The 19,240-nt window shown below is 40.1% G+C and overlaps 1 pseudogene; it reads right to left on the minus strand.

Annotated features, from left to right (window-relative positions):
* Positions 1–15,525, minus strand: part of LOC102442012 — a 36,144-nt pseudogene extending 20,619 nt beyond the window's left edge.
* Positions 15,526–19,240: the final 3,715 nt, after the last annotated feature.

Consider the following 19,240-nt stretch of genomic DNA (forward strand, 5'->3'; position numbering starts at 1 on the left):
CATCTGAAATTTCAATATTTTGTTTTATGAGCCAAAGAAATAAATAGTAAGTATGACATATATGTGTATACATCAGCAAGAGAGAGGTGGTGGGAAGTTGCAGTGTTTACAGGGGGCTTTGGGAAATGGCTTCCCACACAGAGTGAGTTATACAATTATGCAATTCACTTTATATGATTTTCATTTTATTACGTCTCCACCTTAAAGAAGAATGGTGGGTATTTTGGTTGTGAATATTGTTATATAAAGACAAGTAATCTTTTAGTACTGACATCTTTGGCTTCCCTTGCAAATTTGAAGTGTTTCAGTAATTCTGAAAGCTCTTTTGTTTCCCTTCATCTGAGACCTCCTGATGTACTTTCTCCCATAAAATTTCAAGGTACATATAAGATAGTCCTCACATTGAAAATTAAAATTTGGAATGCCAAATCCATCAAAGATAAATGGGGCTCACAAAAATTTTAAAGCCTCATTTTCTGAACTGTTGAATATTGATAAAGATAATGCAACAGAAGTTTCAGGGACATAGATCACAAACAGCTTTGCAATGCATTAAAAACAAGCCACTCTGAAAATAATTTAAAATTTGGTATGGTGCAGATCTGGAAATTTCAAGGGGTTAACAGAAAAGAACGTAGCTTGGAGAAGGTTCCTGGGAGTGTCTTGGCTTTCTAAATTTAATTGCTTTTCATGAGCTCATCAGCCTTCTTAAGATATTATGATCTTTTACCCAGGCTAGGGGAATTTCCTCAGATGTGATTAAAGAGTGGGCTGGGCCATGTCCTCAGAAGTCAGAGTACTTAGTATTGGGAGCATGAACTCTCTTGGAATCTTTCCCGATTTTATTTCAGAGAAATCCCCCCTTGAAGAACAACTCCCATGATGGATGGCAAGGGACAGAGGAAGCCTTTTGAAATGGATTTATTTTTTAATTTGAAAAGTCTCCCCTCACCTCTTTGAGAACTACTTAAGTACAAGTCAGGGGAAAGAGTTTGAAGTCTCTTTCTTAGGATGAGGAGATTAAACAAGTGAAGAGTATTCAAAAATACTCGTGAAAGTGCACACTCATCCTGAGTTATTGCCAACGTCCATGACTTAATTACTTCAGGAAGCCTGGTGGACCCCGTGGGTGAGGGTAGCCTAGGTTTTTCGTTGATTCCTAAGGAACAAGGCTGCCTTAACGAAGTTACTACAGGTGAATATAAACTCCCCTGTGACATGTGACGAATTGAAGCATGTGACAGAGAAGTAGGGGACTGACTGAAGGTTGGAGTGGGAGGGAAGATCTCTGTGCAGATTGTATTTGAGCTGCCGCCAGCTGAGGTACAAAGGCCTGTGGGTTCACCTCGCCCTCCCAGTGCAGGGAGGATAGGACTATTAAGAGGGGAAGTCAAGGAGGTAGGCCGGGGCTAGATCATGCAAGGCCTCTGAGATCATGGTAAGAGTGTTGGATGTTTAAGTGTTGTAATGTATATCACATGTAATTTGCCATTTTAACCATTCTTAAATGTACAGTCCAGTGGCATTAAGAACATTCGCGTGTTTGTGCAGCCATCACCATCCTCCTTCTCAATAAGTTTTATCTTTTGAAACTGAAATTTTAAATCCACTAAACAATAACTCCCCACTTGCCCTCACCACAGCGCTTGGCAACCACCATTGTACCTTCTCTCTCTATGACTGTAACTATTCTATGTACAAGACATGTAAGTAAAATCATACAGTACTTGTCCTTCTGTGTCTGGTTTATTTCGCCTGGCATTATATCCTCCAGGTTTATCTATGTTCTTGCAAATAGCAGGATTTGCTTCCTGTTTTTGTGTGTGTGTTTTTTAAATAGGTAGGGAGAAAGGGAGAGAGAGAGAGAGAGAGAGAGAGAGAGAGAGAGAAAGAGAGAGAGAGATACCTCGATTGGTTGCCTCCTATATGCACCCTGACCAGGAATCGAACCCACCACCTTTTGGTGTGGGGGGCACTGCTCCAACCAACTGAGCTACCTGTTCAGGCCAGGATTTACTTCTTTTTAAAGGCTGAATAATATTTGACTATGTATATACCACATCCCCTTTAACCATCCATTTGTCAATGGACAGTTATTGTGAATAGTGCTGTAAAATACACTCCAGCAAGGCACAAATATCTTTTTTGATTCTCTACTTTAAATTCTTTTGGGCATATCCTTAGAAGCGGAATTGCTGATCACGTGGTAAATTCTCTTTTTAATTCTCCTTTCCACAGCTGCAGCTTTTTACATTCCCACCAGCAATGCAAAGGGGTTATAGTTATTTCACATCCTTGCTAATACTTGTTATTTTTCCCCATTTTATTTTAAATAATATAGTCGTCCCATGGATGTGAAGAAGGTTTGAAATCCTTACGTTAGAATCCATTAAATGATTTTAAAGGTAGTCACACGATCCTCTCTCTCTTTTTTGAAACAGTCACTCTGGCTGCATCATGGGGAATGAGTTGAAGGGGGAGGAGAGAGCAACAGGGAAGATTAATTATGAGAATACTTTGGTGTCCAGAAAAAGGATGATGGTGGCATGGACCAGGTGAGTCATTTTAAAGAAGAGAAGTATGGAGATTCAAGCTATACTTTAGAAGGGAAATGTATTGGTCTTAAATATGGATTAGATGTGGGGTTCTGAGAGAGAAAAAGCAATAAGGTATTAAGGTTTCTGGAATAAACAACTGGGTGTTGTTACTATTTTCAGAGAAGACTGAATGGAGGGTCGAGGAGGTACCAGGATTGGAAATGAAAGGCTTATAAAATATTCAGTGGAAGCACCAAGAGATAGAAAATTGGATTGGTAACATGGGGCCTGGGAAAACTGCTGCCAGTCAGAAAAGTTAAGTCAGTAGCTGAAGGTCACAGGGCACAGAATGCAAGTGGCGGAAGCAAGAAGCAAACCCAGGGTGGTGTGACTCCAAAGCTTGGTCTTATTTATTCTGTGTCACTGGCTTCCAGTCAGAGCAGGTCATTCTCCAGGAATTTTGATCAATGACCACGTTTATCTACTTTGGAAAATCTCTAGTAATAAAAAGGAGTCAGTGTGGAGTGACCTCCGAGGCACAGTGGGGAACCTTGTCATTGTGATAGTCGTTCGAAAGCAAACCAGTTAAAAAGCTGAGGAAAGCACAGCAGGCCTGGCTCCATGTTTGAGCATCGACCTATGAACCAGGAGGTTGTGGTTCAATTCCCGGTCAGAGCACGTGACAGGGTTGCAGGCTCAATCCCCAGTAGGGGGCATGCAGGAGGCAGCTGATCAATGATTCTCTCTCATCATTGATGTTTCTATTTCTCTCTCCTTCTCCCTTCCTCTCTGAAATCAATAAAAACATATTAAAAGAAAAAAAAAAGCTGAGGAAAGCCAAGAAAGGAAATTAGGAAAACACTCCACATATTTTTCTACACATATTGCCCACATCACGAATGGGTTCCGAAGCATCACTAATAGCGTTATAGTCTTAAAAGCATAGAATGCTTTAGTAAGGACCAATGGCATGTTTTGTGGAACGCTCCTTCTGGAGCTTGGAGAAGTACAGACAAAAAAGTAGTGGATTTGGCCCCAGGTAGTCCTTGGTTTGAATCCTAGTTCTGCTTCTTAGTTGGCTGTGTGACCCTGGGGAAATTACTTAACTTCTCTGTACCCTTTTCTTCATTTGTAAAATAGGGACAATCATTTCTTTCTCAGGGGATCCTGTGAGGCATGTAAAGTGGTTACGTACAGCCGGGTTCATCTTAGGCTATGTGTAAATGATAGCCATTATTAATGATAACCATCTTTAAACTTTTTCCTTCTTCTCTTTTCCTCTTGTTCTGTACAATATGCTTTTCTCTTAGGTGAAAGGATACAGAAAAAACAAACAAACAAAAAGCAGTACAGAGCACAGGCCATCAAGGTCCCACGGAATTATTGAGAAACCAGGGACGTCATTCTCCCTATTGAGTCCACTTCCTAAAATAACTCCTTGACCATCTGTGACCCTCCCTGACAGAAGTTACAGATAGAAACGAGTGAGGAGTTCAGCTTGTTTCTTACCAGCACTTGTCTGGTTGCTTTCTTGGCTCTCCTCAGCTTTTTAACTGCTTTTGCTTTTGGAAGACAATTATAACAACAAGGTTTCCCACTGCTCCTCGCAGAGGTCACTCCACACTGCACTGAGACTTCCCGGAGGAAAGCACGCACGTTCTTTTGCTCACCGGGTAGCAGCTTGACCTTTTCTGACTCTCTCCTGCCTAGGTCCCAGTGCAGAGCCTGACTTTTTAAACCAAAGGGCAGAGGCACATACAGCAGGAGCTGGCATGGTTTGGGCACTGATGGAGTGCGGCTGATTAGGAGGGAAAGGTCAACACTGCCTTGTAGGGTCCGTGGCTGAGGAGGTCTGAACTGGTCTGTGAGATAAGTGACAAGTTTAAAGTCACTGAACCATCATCAGGGGGTTAGAAGTAGGGATTGGGGCTTGTGGAAGGCTCTGGAATTGGGATACATCCTGGTGATCTTTTGCATGGAAGCGGAAGGTAGACAGAGGGTGGGTGGTTCACCCATGAGGAAGCAGAGTATGGGCAGAGAATGCTGTGGGGTCAGAATTTGAGACTGACTGTACTGTGGATTAGTAAAAGAAAAAGGAGGCAACGACACAGGCACGACGTAGAAATCCTACATCTCAAAATGTACAACAAAGCCCAGGGTTATCCTATCCCAGAGAAGCAACCCTGGAGGTACCAGGAGGTTAGGAACGGAGGGCAGGCCATGGCACTTGGTAGCTCCCAGTAAGCTGGTGACTCCATTACCTATTTCAGAGACTGAGGGAGAAGTTTCATCCTCACATTAAAGGAAGATGGGTCACCCAGCCGGTGTGGCTCAGTGGTTGAGCTTCGACCTTTGAAGCAGGAGGTCACGGTTCAATTCCCAGTCAGGGCGTGCAGGAGGCAGCCCATCAGTGATTCTCTCTCATCATTGATGTTTCTATCTCTCTCTCTCTCTCCCTCTTCCTTGCTCTCTGAAAAAAAAAAGTATTTTTTTAAAAAGGGAGATGGGTCATTAACTTGAGGGGCTGGCGGGTGAAGGAAACCTTTACACTAGTCTTTTTTTTTAAAAAATATATATTTTATTGATTTTTTACAGAAAGGAAGGGAGAGAGATAGAGAGTTAGAAACATCGATGAGAGAGAAACATCGATCAGCTGCCTCCTGCACATCTCCCACTGGGGATGTGCCCGCAACCCAGGCACATGCCCCTGACCGGAATCGAAACTGGGACCTTTCAGTCCGCAGGCTGACGCTCTATCCACTGAGCCAAACCGGTTTCTGCCACACTAGTCTTTTGAGAAGGATCTACAGTAAATTAAATTTGATCAACTTACTTTTTGAAAATTACTACAAATTTTTGTCACTGTTTTGAGCAGATTATCTAAATACAGACTTTTTATAAATCACAGACATAGGCCCAGTACTGCCTATACCAAAAAGGTTTTTAAAACTACTGAAGTGTTTAAGAAACAATGTTCCATTTTCTCCTTATGTTTTAACTTGACCTAACACACCCAAACTAAATACATTTCAACTATTTTCAACCAATTTTTGAGGTCTTTTTTATACTTACTATTTCGAAACTAATTTTCGTTTTTATTTTAAAATAAAATTTAAGATTTATTTGTTTACTAAGATTTCTTTACTGAGCATCTTAACTTTGTTGCATCTGGTGAATGTTCATTTCCCTACCTACTAACAGTTGCCCCTAAAGCACTTTCCAATTACCTTTAGATGAGTAAGCTTCTAGGCGGGAGGGCCAGAACCTTGCTGTACCTTAGTCCCCCTCCTTTGAGAAAATGACACATTACGGAAACTATTAGTTCTTAACAAGGGAGTGGTTATTTCCAAGATTGAAGAAGAGATAGACCATTTCAAAAGGTTCACCTCTTTCCCTTTTATCTCTCCTTGTTTATAGAGATGGGAAGGTTCATATAAGGAAACCTAGCCTTACAGCACTTTCCTTTTGAGGGTGTTTGCAATGTTTCTGTGTGCCAAAATGCCCGAGTTTATTAATATGCACTACACATTGTGTTTATTTCTGTTTCATCAAGGTTTTGCCAGATCATGGCCTGTCTGTGTCTGATAGTGGCTGTGTTTGTGTATGAGCACAGGGTCATCTGATAAGGAATTGTCGCATCATGCGATTAAGCGATGTTTAACATGGGTGTGAGCCAGAAGAGTTTGACTCCCAGCACACTTTTAGAAGGTCTGATCAACAAAAGAAAGTTCAAGGCATCTTGAAAGAGGTCATTGATTACAACCAGCGTCTTGATCATTCTGGACTTCTTCCTTCCTGCAGAGACACAATTAAAATAATGTGGTACAGTAGAAATGTTTCATTGCTGGAGGAAGGACACTTTTTCCCCCCAGAGATAAATCAATGTAAAAATCTATCTCCTGTTCAAGAAGATAAAAACAAATAGTTTTACCTGGTAGAAGTTCACTCAATGAATTGTAGAAGAGTGGATGCTTTATTACATGCATCAATTCCCGAATGCTGTCTAGGACGACTTTCTCAGCATATCCAAGGCCTCAAAGGCAGACAGGGAGCACTGTGGGGGCAAGAATTCTGTATTATTTACTTTTGCATCCCTGGTTTGGTTTTGTGGTACTCAGTAAGTGCCTCATAAATTTCATTCCAAAGACTGGGTGATGCTTGAAACAAATCCAGTTACTAGGCAGGAATCTTAACTAAAACAAACTGACTTGTAATAGTTTAATGATATTTTTGTATTGATATATAATCTCCAAATTATCAGTGCTATAATCAGCTATAAAACCGAGTTAGTCTGGAAAATACTGGAAGAAAGTTTTGTGTGATAGCTAGCTAAAGCTCAGGAGCGATGCCACCCTCATCACTATTGGTTTTGTGCGCCAGGGAAAATTCCAAAATGAAAGTTTTTCCTTATTATTTTTTTGGCCTTGGGTTCTTCTCCTAAATACTATGGGTATATCATCTTGATGAAACTTAAAAAAACATGCACACACACACAATAAAAGAATGTGTGTTCTCTTCCGTAAAGTCTGGTAATTTTAGTAATCCGTTGCCCTATGAGATACAAGGCAACTCTGCTTCCTCTGTAGTCTGTTTTTTCTTCCTTTCTTTCAAAATAACCTGCCATCTTTCCAAAATAAACATGAAGGGGAAATACATTAGTGGGTATGTAATCACCCAGCTATCTGGAGCAGCATGCCTCTAAAAAAGTAGTAAAAATAAAAGTCATCAGAAATTTATTCTGGTTTTGCAAGACTTGTTAGTGTTCTTGTCTTTTCTTTATATGATTTTTAAAGAAAAACATTTATATTTATGTAAAAAGTTTGCTAAAGTGAAAATTAAATAGTTATCTGCCTACAACTTATTTTCTCTTAGATTTCTCAGGTTATAATTTTGGTGAATGTCATCAAAAAAGTTTACCTTACAGATTTTTAGCATTCTAGAATTATATCATGTTCTCTATCTAGTCAATAATTATAAAGCCTCATTCTGATGAACTTATCTAATAACTTTGCTAACCATATAATTATGTTATATACATTCATCATAAAATGTCTATTTAACATTCATTTTTAGACACCTTGAGTTTAAGGATACTTTTGGGATTTCTTTTAATCCTGAGGGGTCTTTGATATTTAGGAAACCTTTAGAAAGCTGACTTGCTCGAAATACTGGTGAATAATTTTACTACCTTCAATTTATATTTTGGAAAAGACAATGATCACTCTACTTTTCCTTTCTCCTGTTCTTCTTTTCCTCCTCCTTCCCTTATTCATCTTCACTCTTTTTATTATCAACAAATGATTTATTTAGCACCCACTCTGATACTGTGCAACAAAAGTCCAAAGTTTTCAACTACTTTCCTTAGATCTCAGAGCAAAAAGCTGACCTAGGAGTCAAATCCTGACTCCTTCTATATCATTACCACATCCAGGAGCAGAATGTTAAAAATAGAATACAGATTTGTTAATAAAGATCCTGCTCTTTTGGAGTCTATGATAATTTGTAGAAAGCTAAGCAAAACTATCTGTGTACAGCCTACCAATCTAGAAGCCAGGATTTGCCAAACAATTTCACAGCTTCCAATGTTTACTCCTCGGAGGCAAGTCAACAGCTTTTGCCCAGACACATGCTTATGAGACCTGAGGGTCCTTATCTTGTCACGAAAGTCACAAGAAGGTTTACTTGCAAGCAGACCTTAGTAACTATGGGGATCTTAAAGCCAAAGAAACAAATTACTTAAAAAAAGGGATTCTTCAGTTTAGAATGGCTGCACCCTCAAATTCCAAACTACTGTGACAATCATACCTGGTGTGTATAGACCTTCCCTTGCCTTTGAAGGTTTATTTATTACAATTCTACATGCTGAAAAGGGACTATTGTTCACTCTCCTGTGAGTTCACCTCCAGCCAGGACTCTGGAAGGAGAACCTGAGTGTGGGCTCAGAGCTAAGCCCCTCTTTGGGTGAGGAGGGTCAGTTCTGAGGCTGGAGGTCTCGGTAAGGATGGCGAGAGCCATGACTCCCTGTGCCTCTCTATCTGAAATGGACACTTCTTCTCACTGTAGGGCTAGGGCATGACTGGGGCTAGAGATGGGGAAGGAAAGACAGATATCCTCTGCCAGGACCCAGGAATCCCACATCACAGCCCTTTCTCTGAATATCTTCACTAGCTCACCTCGCCCAGGCAGTGGGGATGGCGCAACAACTGCTCAATTCATAAAAGAAAAGGAAGAATGAAGAAAGAGCCGCAGTGCTTGCTGGCAGTTTGTTTCTGTCTGGGTACCTGTGCTGACCAGTCTGGCAGGTTTCCTGTTGATGGATGACCAGCTGGCTTCCAGTCACTGTGCTGGGGCTCCCTGGCTGCATCAGATTCAATCCCCAGGAAACGAGCTCATCCACAGTCATCACAGCTTTAGTCCGTGGATTATAATAAAAGCTCTTGGAGATAAGGAGGATGAATTCAATTAAAATGTGTAGCCACGCTTCCTCAGGGCAGAGCTATGGAGTATTTCTGGCTGTATCTTGGAACTGGGCGAACTAAAAGGCCTCGTTTAATTAGAGAAAGAGGGGTTGGCATCAATGGAGCTAATTCTTTTACCCCCAAATTACCAAGTAGGAAGGTTCCCAGGCTAAAGAGTCAGCCTGCCTACATTAGTCCAGTTCTATGACTTTGGGCAGGTTACTAACCCTGTCACCTCAGTTTTAATGTACAGTTTTCCCCGAATATCCATGGGGAAGACACCCAGTAGATAGTACTGACCCCTATTTATAGTATGTTTTCTTCTGTACACACATACCTATGATAAAGTTTAACTTATGAATTAGACACAGTAAGAAATTAGCAACAGTAACTAATAATAAAATAGAACAATTATAATACTATACTGAAATAAAAGATATGTGCGTGGCTTTGGGGCCACTATTAGATAAAATAAGAGTTACCTGAACACAAACACTGCGATACTGCTACAGTTGATCTGCTAACCCAGATGGCTACTCAGTGACTAACAGACAGGCAGCATCAGCGTGAATACACTGGATGGAGTGGGACAGCATGAGATTTCATCATGCTACTCAGAACAGCTTGCAATTTTAAAATTTATGAATTATTTATTTCTGGAACTTTCCATTTAATATTTTCAGACTGAGGTTGACTGCAAGTAACTGAAACCACAGAGAGCAAAATCGTGGATAAGGGAGATTACTGTATCTATAAAAATGGGAATAAGAATAGTGATATTTCAAAAAGTTCTTAGGAGTTTCCTTTGCAGATTTAAATGAGTTAATATCTAGAGACACATTCATGGATAGAGAGCAGGCCGACAGTTCTGTTGTGTGTGGGGAGTGGGGGAAGGGGGTGGGGGTGGGGAAGAGTTTGGGAGAGGAGTTGAGAGGTTGAGCAAAAAAGAAAAAGAGAACTCACGGACATGGACAACAGTGTGGTGATTGTGGGGATGGTGAGGTGGAAGAGGGCAGAGAGGAGATAAATGGTGATGGAGAAAATGAAATAAAATAAATGAGTTGATATCTGTAAAGTACTCTTAACAGTGCTATCACAGACTCAGCACTAAACATGTTTATTTACAGAAGCAGAGGCGGCCATTATTACCATTTCATGAAATTCACCAACTCTGGATGAACAGAAGAGAAAAAAGAAAGAGGAAAGCAGAGAAAAAAAACTTTCTGGCAAGGAATAAAGATAACTTTATATACATTATCTCACATAGTATTTCCTTTAATCCTCATAATAACTTTGAAATAAGTAAAGAGCTACTATTTTAAGAGAGCTGGGAAAAGAAGTAATTTTTTTCCAGCTTTATTGAGGTACGGCATGTCAAGGTTGTATATATTTAGGTTGTACAATGTGATTTTTAAGCTACAAAACAAGACGATTTAATCACATGTACATGTGAAATGATTGCCACAATCAAGTTAATTAACACATTCATCACCTCACATAGTTACCATTTTTGTGTGTGGTAAGAGCACTTAAGATCTACTGTCAACAAGTTTTAAGTATAACAATACGGTGTTATTAACTATTGTCACCATTAGATCCCCAGACCTTATTCATCTTGGAACTGAAAGTTTGTGTCCTTTGACCACCGCTGGCTCCAAAAATGATCTAGGACTGTCTGTTCAAGCGCATATTTGTTTCCTGTGGGCAGTAAGGAACCAGTAGAGGTTTGACAGAGTGACATGACCATTGTTCCTGCCGCCTAGCCACACACCTCTCTGGTAGCAGAATCAGAGAGCCCTGAGAAGGCCTTGGACACAGTCCACAGAGATGGGTCTCAAAGGGGAAGGAGGATATGGGGATGGAGAGATGCAGCCAGAGTTGAGACATAGAGTGTTAGGATTTCGTGACCGGCTGTGGGGTCAAGAGAGGAAGGGATTGAGGGCTGACACCAAGGGTTACTGAACGTGGTAATAATGACTCTACACATTTTGATTTAATTGTGGAATTTAAGTTTAGTCAAGTCATCGAATTTGGCTTATTTTCTACAGTATCACATTGCAAGCTAAGACGACATGGGTTCTGTCACTTATTAGCTATATCATTTTGGGCAAACCATTCACATCCTGAGCCCCTACTTTCTCATTGATAAAATTTGGGTAATATCTACGCCTGTAGAATTCATTTTATAATTTATGTGCATAACCCAGTCATGACCCAAGAGATAGTTGGGTTAGTATGTTAGTTCCCTTTGAAGGAAAGAATTTTGACCAATGGAGAGAGATGAGGTCAGTGCGTGGCTAGGGTGCCTGTTCTCCCTTCCCCTCCTTGGCTCCTCCTCTCCCTGCCTTCCTCTCTCTCAACCCCACTGCTCTCCCCTCCTCCCCTTCCCTTCCTTCTTTCCCTTTTCTTTCTCTCCCCCTTCACCTTTACTTCTTTTCCTAGCTAGATTCTGCAATTCAGAGAAGCTAACTACCAGTATTTCTTTCTTGTAAATAAAATGAGACAAATAAGCCATTTCTGGACTTTTACTTGTGGGTCTAGAATTTAGCTCATGTGCACGTTGATATTTAAATCTTAATATTTAAATCACCATTAAACTGGTCCTTTGCCTCAATTGATCTAAGTGTTTTTAATTTCTATCTTCTTTCAGATAATTGGTTCTCATTGTTTGAAAAGTGATGCCCAAGTGGCCAAGAGGACTCAAGTGTAAGCATGGGTGAAGGGATGCTACGCTGTCTGCTCACACTGAACTTGGGCAGGGCCCTGGCCGGCTCCTCCAGACTGTTCCTGCTCACCTTGCTTCAGCCCACGCACAATTCCATTCTAAAGGAGGTGGAAACAGAACCCCCACAAACCTCTTTCTATGTGCTGAGCTTGGAGGGAGGTAGGCCAACTCTCCTGGTCTCTTTGGGCCTGTGTGCACTTCTGGGTCGTAGTCCCCCAAATCACACTATCATTTAAATACCTGTTTGTTTCTCTTCTCCCTTACTGAACCCTGAACCTCAAAAGCTGGACCTTGTTCTATTCATGGCTTTATTCCAGCACCTAACACAAGAGTGGGCACAAAGCACTTAGCGAATGACTGAAGAGCAAGTATGTGTGTGTCTTAGGGGTGTGGGCAGAGATGTCTACTGCTACACTACTTCGAGAGAAGACTTTGGACCATGTGGAACTGGTGTTATTTGTCAGACGTGTGTATACAGCAGACCAAGCCTTGGGGGAATTTGTTGTAGCATCAGGCACTGGATGGGGAGGATAAGCTATGCGGCTTCTGGTCTTTCTAGGTTAGTCTCTCAAGTCCTTCCTAGTAAAACTTCTGCATAGATATTCCATTACAAGAACAAAGCTCTTTTAAGGCAGAAGCAGCATTAGCTACCGGATGGTTCTCCATAGTTTATCTGGACACAGCAGCATTCTATTCTTTGCCTACTCGATGGAGTCTAAAGTGTTGGCACCTCTAGATTATTGTATTTAATAGGTGCTTTCTGAAGAAATGTTTAGGAGGGGAGATTGGACCCTCCTTGAGTTTGTGTGGTCTCCTTCCATGGGGGCCGGAATCTGACAATTTCTGGCCCTGTGGCCAAGGCTAAGCAATGCTCCGCCGCTTTTCTGTTGGCTTCTCAGCTAGGTTATTCTCCGGAAGACAGGAGAAAGGAGAGCATCATTGTGCTGGCTGGGAAAGGCTTTATCTCTGTCTTTCTAGCACGTAGGCTTTGTAAATAAACCGGAGTCTCGACTTCCCTGCTTTGTTAGCGTGTGCTATCGTCAGGACCTGGAGCCACTTGGCCTTTCTGTCAAAGACACTTGTTTATGTGTCGTCTAGAAAGCCAACCACTGCCCAGAGGGAGGGCCAGTTTGCCCGGGGAAGTGTGTCTGGAGTGTAGACCAGAGTGTATCTGTATCCCTTTTTTATATTTTGGGCTGATGGGAGCTCAGTGTTATAAACAAAGTGAATATTATAAGCCAAATGTCCACAAATAGAGAGATGCGAAATTGCTGATAGCCTTCTGATAAAGTACCATGTTTCCTGTTCCTCTTGGAATCATCTCCTAAACTATGTTCTATAATTAAGATTTAAATTAGGTGTCATCCACCTCTGATCAGATACTACTACCAGAGGGGAAAAAGGAAGATAAACATTAAAAAAAAAAAGAGGTACTGTTAGAGGAATAGACAGAATAAAATACCCTGGTTTTTTTTTAATTGTAGTAAACTGCATACAACTTAGAAATTCATCATTTTAATTATTTTAAAGTGACAGTAAAATGTTTTGCAACCATCACCACTATCTGCAACATTCTGATCATTCCAATGACCTTCTCCTTTTAAAAAGCCAAAATTCTATCTTCCTCATAAAGAAACCAGAACAATTTTTTAAAAAAATATATTTTTATTGATTTCAGAGAGAAAGGGAAAGGGAGAGATGGAAACACCAATGATGAGAAAGAATCATTGATCAGCTGCTTCCTGCACGCTCCCTACAGGGCATGTGCCCTGATGGGGAATTGAACCTCAACCTCCTGGTTCAAGGTCAATGCTCAACCACTGAGCCACACCGGCTGGGCAAAACCAGAACAATTTTAATCAACCACTGACTGTAGCAATCAATTCATAAAACATCCATACTATACATCCACCATCCACAAGAAACTAAATCTGATTTAATTCTTTGGTATGGACTGTTATGAAGAAATTTACCAAAGTACATATTGCATAGATATAGGCAAAAAATTTGACATGTAGGATATTTTAAGAAATATAATTTTATTAATTTTATGTTTGTAGAGTATCTCTACTCAAAGAAAAGAGAAGGTAGAATCACATTTGGTTATTTTACTTAATAAATATAAAGATGCAGATAGGTGCTCAGATGGCGTGGCTCAGTGGTTAAGTGTCGACCTATGAACCAGGAGGTCATAGTTCAATTCCTGGTCAGGGCACATCCCAGGGTTGTGGGCCCTATCCCCAGTGTGAGGCGTGTAGGAGGCAGCCAATCATTGAATCTCTGTTTTCATTGATGTTTCTTTCTCTCTCTCTCTTTCTCCCTTCCTCTCCAAAAAAAAAAAAAAGATGTAGGTAGGTGATATCAATGCACAGTAATATTTTTTATTATTATTACCTAATAATAAGGTAGCAATCACTAGTGATTATCACATTAACAGTATGAGGTTTAATAGCAGTATTTGTATATGATGATTTTCTAGGAGTTCATGCTTATTAACTCTATTTTAAAGCAGGCTACCCTTTCTTTTGGTTACTTAAAAAATTTTCCCCAGCAAATACTCTCAGAGGAAATACAAAGTTAAATTTCAGTGAGTCATGACAAACTCTATGTTATTAGAGCTCCGAAGTGTTGCTTTATCAGCAAGTACTCTTCAACCATTCTCATCAACTGGTATCTTTGCAGCAAGATAATCTTACTTTCTTCTTCATAGGCTAGTTACAGAGTTCTAGTTATAATGTGAGTCAATACTTCTAACAAGTGGCATATTAGGAACTACTGGCAGCCATATTGGATGGTGGCTCTCAGCTCCAACCTGTGGGATTTTAATGTCATTTTAGGTGAGGGGCTTTGCTAGCAATTGATGCTGAAGCCAAGCATGGGATACCTCACTTGGAGACAAAATATTCCATCTCTTCCTTGGTGGAAGAAGTTAGGATGGTCTAAAGACAGAGCAGGTGGCACATGTTAGGGAAGCTAGATAGACAGACTATTTCTCAGCAATGATGTAGAGGCCCAGACAAAATCTACGATGATCCTAGAGAAGAACCTGTATTTAGGTGGAAAGAGGAGCTCACATTGGCAAGACACAAGGCAACTGGATCCAGAGAGACAAACTCTATTTTTAAAATATAGTTTTATTGATTTCAGAAAGGAAAGGAGAGGGAGAGAGAGAGATAGAAACATCAATGATGAGAGAGAATCATTGATTGGCTGCCTCCTGTATGATCCTCACTGGGGATCAAGCCCACAGCCAGGGCATACGTCCTGACCGGGATCAAACCATGACCTCCTGGTTCATAGGTCATTGCTCAACCACTAAGCCATGCCGGCTGGGTTTTATTATTGTTTTTTTATTTTTAAATATATTTTTATTTACTTCAGAGAGGAAGGGATAGAGAGAGAGAGAGATAGAAATATCAATGATGAGAGAGAATCATTGATTGGCTACCTCCTGCACAACCGTCACTGGGGATCCAGCTGCATCCTAGGCATGTGCCCTGACAGAGAATCAAACCATGACCTCCTGGTTCATAGGTTGATGCTCAACCACCGAGCTATAACTGGCCAGACTTGTTATTGTGGTTTTTGTTTGTTTGTTTTTATCTAGGACAAGCATGTAGTGTTTTTCTTTAATGTGGGACTTGATCATTATTATATTTTACTAGAGACCCAGTGCATGAAATTCATGCATGGGTAGGGTCCCTAGCGGCTGCCAGCCGGGACCTCCCTTCGCACCTGCCTTAGCCTTGCGTTGCCCGCTCACCTGCTCCACCATCCTGCTGCAGTCCCACTTGTCGGGGCCCATCCGGGCCAGCAGTGCCTCCACTGCCAACCGCTGCCAGCGCCACATTGCTGACACCCGCCATGTTCCGCACCACCCCCGGTGGTCAGCGCATGTGTAATTCCCAGTCAGTCAAACTCCTGCAGTAGGGACAATTTGCATATTAGCCTTTCATTATATAGGATACTAGAATCCTGGTGCACAAATTCGTGTACAGGTGGGGTCTGGCTGGCTCACCCCAATCAGGGCTGATCAGGCTGGGCCAGCTGGGGGGAAAGGATGTGAGAGGTTGGCCAGCTGGCCCTGCTCCCAATCGGGGGCGGGGGAGGAGGGCAATCGGGGGCGGGGCTGGCCAGGGGGAGGGGCTGCAGGTCAAACTCCTGGTGGAGAGGACAATTTGCTTATTAGCCTTTTATTATATAGGATAATGCATATGAATATTTTTACGTAAGTGAAACACAATTCTACTTTCTAACTTATGTAATATTATGGAAAAGTGATATAGTATACTAATAGAAATTTTCTTAGCAATGTCTTCAAGTTAAGTATGTTATTGATACACTCAGATTCACATATGCATTTGGATACATATGCATTTGCCTTCAGGAAAGAAACACATATAATAACATCTCTATAATGTTTATTTTTTATCTCAAATTTTTTAAGTGATGTGTCTTAAAGAGCCATTGTTTTCTCCATTTTCTCTTCATATTTGGAACAATAAAAGTACAAATATTTTTTACAGACATCTTTCAAGTAAGTTGAAGGAGGATTTTATTCTAGTTTGTAGAAATTGAAACTGATTTGCTAAACCAAGGTTTTTTTTGTTTATTTGTGGATTCTTTTGTCTTTTTATTTTTTTGTCTTTGAATCAGGATTTCTAACTCCAAAAGTTACCTGAACTTTGTTAAGAAAGATCACTATAAAGAATTTTATGAAATTCCTGACAAGTACTTTAAGCAAACTCAGCACTCAGCTCTTGTAGATATGAAGCATACTTACGATAAGTTGAGGTCTCATTGACCCAATGGAAAACTACAGATTGATACTTCTTTTGTTGAACAGCCTGTGATTTCATTAATTTCATTGACAGTAATTCTGAGTGAAATTTATGAAGGCCACAAAGTAGAGTTAGTGAACCACATGAAATGTCAACATGTCCACTTTGGACTCTGAGATCTACATTTCTTTTCCACAACTCCCACCCTTACTGTTTGCTTTGCCAGATGGCTTTTTTTTTTCTAATCTAATTTATAATGCTTCAACATTTAACTGTGACCTTACTGGAGCTACATTCCTGACAGCCCTAGAAGGCCTCTCTAATTCTACTGAGCACCAGGGGTGTTTCACTGTGGACATTTGTTCTCTATGTAGGCACCACACTCACACACACACACCCCACAAACCACATACCACATACACCACACAGGTGAACATCACACATACCACACAATACAGCACATACCACACACCACATACCCCACACAGACCACACAACATACATGCATATCCCACACCACATACATAATGTCTCAGAGGCAGCATCTACAAAACCACTTTCCTATGTTTAATACCAGATGGATTCTTTTACGCTTCATAATCATACTGAGCAATTCTTTTCCTCCCTATGGTCTATTTTCCTGTTTTAATAAAACAGCATCCCATTTCAGTCCTGCTACATTGGCATAGTGTCTCTTTCTGGCCCCAGTGCTGTGTGCTAGGTAAGTTCATCAAAGCTAAGAAGACCTAGCTGTTGACAGAAAGGCACACTGATTTTCTTCAGCTGGATTTGGGGTTCTGAGTTGTAATCCTGGAGTTGCTGGAAGGGATCGCCTATTTGAAAATGGAGCCAAGCCCTAGCTGGTTTGGCTCAGTGCATAGAGTGTTGGCCTGCAGACTGAAAGGTCTTGGGTTTGATTCTGGTCAAGGACACATGCCTGGGTTGCAGCCTTGATCCCCAGTAGGGGGCATGCAGAAGGCAGCCGGTCAATGATTCTCTCTCATCATTGATGTTTCTATCTCTCTCTCCCTTTCCTTTCCCCTCTGACATCAATAATAATACACTGAAAAAGAAAAAAAGAGAGAGAGAACGGAGCCAACAAAGAGGTGAGCAAGGCTGTGATGTGGTGTCCAGGCCTGGATCCCCTGCCAGCTTCTCCTCCCCACAGTTCCCACTTACGACCAGGAAGCTTTGTTTTCATTAATTTCAGTTGGATTTTCTGAAATTTGCAATCAGAAATGTCCTGACTAGTCAATGATTTTTAGAGAATATTAGTTTGTTATCTTTCTGAGATAGTTTGAATACATAGTATTCCTCTAGGGCTGACATATTAATTTGGGTGTTTATTAAACACCCTTTTCACCAGTAAAACACAGGCAAGAGGCATAAATTTAAATTACAGAGTTTATAACTCAGAGTTTATTATGATGCCCTGATATTAATAATAATAATTAATATCAGGGCATATAGGGATATTTTTGTTTTGATGAGTATAATTTTTTGGTTAGGAATTTTAGATATTTTTTCTAAATATAAAGATAAACATATAGCCATGAATTAAATATTAAAGGTAATATATATTTTAAGTTAGAAAGATGATTTATTAAAGAAAAGAAAAAACAATTGCTACCCAACTCAGGATAGCCAAAATATGAGAAAAGATAAATATGTTAATATATTTATTCTGTGAGAATTTTTAAAAAGAACAATAATTACAATAAAGCAATACTGAGTATTTAAATCAATACCTAATATTATTACATGTGTACTTTCAGTACTCTGTGTGTATGGGTGTGTTATGTATAAATATTTTTTAATGAGAAAAGAAGCACTACAAATTACAAGTCTAAAAAACTTAACAATGCATCACAAAAAGACCACAAATCAGAAAAACTTCACAATATATTTTATTAACCAATTGTTTGACATATCTCTATAGCACTTTTCTTATGTTTTTTGGTAACATACTTTCTAAGTGCCTCTCTATATTACACAGGTTTTATAAGAGAATTCTTCTTAAAGAGAATATAAAGATAAATAACTCTTTCCTCTAGCATGGTTGGCAGATTTTAAAAAGTTTTAAAATTTTATTATTCAATTAAAGTTGACATTCAATATTATTTTGTTTTAGTTTCAGGTGTACAGCATAGAAGTTAGAGAATCACATACTTTACAGAGTAATTCCCCAATATTTTAAGTATCCACCATGCATATTTATTACAATATTATTGATTATATTACCTACACATTTTTTTCTATTTCACAATTTGTTATTGGTAATATCATGTAAATCTTAACAATTATTGCCAAATTTGGGAAAACTATCAAGTTTCTTTCACATATGAGTGTAAGATTTTAGGACATTTCAAACTTTTTTGCAAAGTAACTACTCTTAAATACTTTTGGAATTGTCAACAAACAATTAATTTGTCCTTGATGGTCTTCTTGTGGTGGTGTCTTATGAATTGTGGATCATTTTCACTGACATCATAGCCAAATACCTTAAAATAGTCCCTTCAGGTACCCAAAACAATGTGTGATGGGACCCACTTGTCAGCGGAGGAAGTTCAGGCTCCGAGGTCGGCCTTAGTTCCCAGAGCTGGGCAATCCTATGGAAAATCAAAGGAAATATACTGCCTGAGCTGAATTGTTGACAGATCTTCCCCATGCAAAACCATCCTAGAGGGAGCCCACTGTCTGTGCTGCTGCAGCCCATCCATAGTGGTGATGTGTGTCAGC

Source organism: Myotis lucifugus, unplaced genomic scaffold (assembly GCF_000147115.1).
Source record: "Myotis lucifugus unplaced genomic scaffold, Myoluc2.0 scaffold_17, whole genome shotgun sequence".
Taxonomy (NCBI): domain Eukaryota; kingdom Metazoa; phylum Chordata; class Mammalia; order Chiroptera; family Vespertilionidae; genus Myotis; species Myotis lucifugus.